Here is a 3,853-nt window from a genome sequence, read left to right as displayed (position 1 = left end):
CACTAGCACCCAAATCACACAAAGCATAGCATTCATGATATTTAATTTTAATTTTAATTGTAGGTTCCCACTCATCATAAAGTTTTCTAGGGATAGAAACTTCCAACTCAAGTTTTTCTTCATAAGATTGCATCAAAGCATCAACGATATGTTTAGTAAAGGCTTTATTTTGACTATAAGCATGAGGAGAATTTAGCACGGATTGCAATAAGGAAATACAATCTATCAAAGAGCAATTATCATAGTTAAATTCCTTGAAATCCAAAATAGTGGGTTCAATGCTATCTAAAGTTTTGACCTCTTCAATCCCACTTTTACCAATTTTTGCATCAAGATCTAAAAACTCCGAATTATTGGGAAGCCTTTTAACTAAAGTTGATTCATCTCCAGTCCCATCATTATCAAGATTCATATTGAAAAACAAAGATTTAATAGTGGACACATCAATATGTTGGAAATATGCCCTAGAGGCAATAATAAATTGGTTATTATTATATTTCCTTGTTCATGATAATCGTTTATTATCCATGCTAGAATTGTATTGATAGGAAACTCAGATACATGTGTGGATACATAGACAACACCATGTCCCTAGTAAGCCTCTAGTTGACTAGCTCGTTGATCAATAGATGGTTACGGTTTCCTGACCATGGACATTGGATGTCGTTGATAACGGGATCACATCATTAGGAGAATGATGTGATGGACAAGACCCAATCCTAAGCATAGCACAAAGATCGTGTAGTTAATCCGCTAAAGCTTTTCTAATGTCAAGTATCATTTCCTTAGACCATGAGATTGTGCAACTCCCGGATACCGTAGGAGTGCTTTGGGTGTGCCAAACGTCACAACGTAACTGGGTGGCTATAAAGGTACACTATGGGTATCTCCGAAAGTGTCTGTTGGGTTGGCATGAATCGAGACTAGGATTTGTCACTCCGTGTGACGGAGAGGTGTCTCTGGGCCCACTCGGTAGGACATCATCATAATGTGCACAATGTGATCAAGGAGTTGATCACGGGATGATGTGTTATGGAACGAGTAAAGAGACTTGCCGGTAACGAGATTGAACAAGGTATCGGGATACCGACGATCGAATCTCGGGCAAGTATCGTACCGATAGACAAAGGGAATTGTATACGGGATTGATTAAGTCCTTGACATCGTGGTTCATCCGATGAGATCATCGTGGAACGTGTGGGAGCCAACATGGGTATCCAGATCCCGCTGTTGGTTATTGACCGGAGAACGTCTCGGTCATGTCTGCATGTCTCCCGAACCCGTAGGGTCTACACACTTAAGGTTCGATGACGCTAGGGTTATAAAGGAAGTTTGTATGTGGTCACCGAATGTTGTTCGGAGTCCCGGATGAGATCCCGGACGTCACGAGGAGTTCCGGAATGGTCCGGAGGTAAAGATTTATATATGGGAAGTCCTGTTTTGGTCACCGGAAAAGTTTCAGGGTTTATCGGTAATGTACCGGGACCACCGGGAGGGTCCCGGGGGTCCACCAAGTGGGGCCACCAATCCTGAAGGCTTGCATGGGCCAAGAGTGGTGAGGGACCAGCCCCTGAGTGGGCTGGTGCGCCTCCCACAAAGCCCAAGGCGCAGCAAAGGAGGAGAAGGGGAAACCCTAGGCTTAGATGGGCCCTAAGGCCCACCCTAGGGGCGCCCCCCCTCTCCCCCTCTTGGCCGCCTCCCCTATCCCATCTAGGGCTGCCCCCCCTAGGGGTGGGAACCCTGGAGGGGGCGCACCCTCCTCCCCTTCCCTTATATATATGAGGCCTAGGGGCTGCACAAAATACACGATTGGATCTCTCCCTGTTGGTGCAGCCCTGTCTCTCTCTTCCTCCTCTCCCGTGGTGCTTGGCGAAGCCCTGCAGGATTGCCACACTCCTCCACCACCACCACGCCGTTGCAATGCTGCTGGATGCAGTCTTCCTCAACCTCTCCCTCTCTCCTTGCTGGATCAAGGCGTGGGAGACGTCACCGGGCTGTACGTGTGTTGAACACGGAGGTGCCGTCCGTTCGGCACTAGGATCATCGGTGATTTGGATCACGACGAGTACGACTCCATCAACCCCGTTCTCTTGAACGCTTCCGCTTAGCGATCTACAAGGATATGTAGATGCACTCTCCTTCCCCTCGTTGCTAGTCTCTCCATAGATAGATCTTGGTGACACGTAGGAAAATTTTGAATTTCTGGTACGTTCCCCAAAAGTGGCATCATGAGCTAGGTCTATTGCGTAGATTCTATGCACGAGTAGAACACAAAGTAGTTGTGGGCGTTGATTTTGTTCAATATGCTTGTCGTTACTAGTCTTATCTTGATTCGGCGGCATTGTGGGATGAAGCGGCCCGGACCAACCTTACACGTACGCTTACGTGAGACCGGTTCCACCGACTAACATGCACTAGTTGCATAAGGTGGCTGGCGGGTGTCTGTCTCTCCCACTTTAGTCGGATCGGATTCGATGAAAAGGGTCCTTATGAAGGGTAAATAGCAATTGGCATATCACGTTGTGGTTTTGTGTAGGTAAGAAACGTTCTTGCTAGAAACCCATAGCAGCCACGTAAAACATGCAAACAACAATTAGAGGACGTCTAACTTGTTTTTGCAGGGTATGCTATGTGATGTGATATGGCCAAGAAGAATGTGATGAATGATATGTGATGTATGAGATTGATCATGTTCTTGTAATAGGAATCACGACTTGCATGTCGATGAGTATGACAATCGGCAGGAGCCATAGGAGTTGTCTTTATTTATTTATGACCTGTGTGTCAACTTAAATGTTATGTAATTACTTTACTTTATTGCTAAAGCGTTAGCCATAGTAGTAGAAGTAATAGATGACGAGACAACTTAAAGAAGACACGATGATGGAGATCATGGTGTCATGCCGTTGACAAGATGATCATGGAGCCCCAAGATGGAGATCAAAGGAGCTATATGATATTGGCCATATCATGTCACTATTATTTGATTGCATGTGATGTTTATCATGTTTATGCATCTTGTTTGCTTAGAACAACGGTAGTAAATAAGATGATCCCTCATTAAAATTTCAAGAAAGTGTTCCCCCTAACTGTGCACCGTTGCTAAAAGTTCGTAGTTTCGAAGCACCACGTGATGATCGGGTGTGATAGATTCTTACGTTCATATACAACGGGTGTTGACGAGCATAGCATGTACAGACATGGCCTCGGAACACATGCAAACACTTAGGTTGACTTGATGAGCCTAGCATGTACAGACATGGCCTCGGAACACAGAAGACCGAAAGGTCGAGCATGAGTCGTATGGTAGATACGATCAACATGAAGATGTTCACCGATGTTGACTAGTCCGTCTCACGTGATGATCGGACACGTCCTAGTTGACTCGGATCATGTAATCACTTAGATGACTAGAGGGATGTCTATCTGAGTGGGAGTTCATAAGATGAACTTAATTATCCTGAACATAGTCAAAAGGTCTTCGCAAATTATGTCGTAGCTCGTGCTTCAGTTCTACTGCTTAGATATGTTCCTAGAGAAAATTTAGTTGAAAGTTAATAGTAGCAATTGTGCGGACTAGGTCCGTAAACTGAGGATTGTCCTCATTGCTTCATAGAAGGCTTATGTCCTTAATGCACCGCTCAGTGTGCTGAACCTCAAACGTCGTTTGTGGATGTTGCGAACATCTGACATACACATTTTGATAACTACGTGATAGTTCAGTTAACGGTTTAGAGTTGAGGCACCGAAGACGTTTTGAAATGTCGCGAAACATATGAGATGTTTCGAGGGCTGAAATTAGGATTTCAGGCTTGTGCCCACGTCAAGAGGTATAAGACCTCCGACGATTTTC

This window comes from Triticum urartu, chromosome 2A (genome assembly GCF_056163025.1).
Source record: "Triticum urartu cultivar PI428250 chromosome 2A, HENAU_Tu73, whole genome shotgun sequence".
Lineage (NCBI taxonomy): Eukaryota > Viridiplantae > Streptophyta > Magnoliopsida > Poales > Poaceae > Triticum > Triticum urartu.
Note: the sequence above shows the minus strand (reverse complement) of the source record.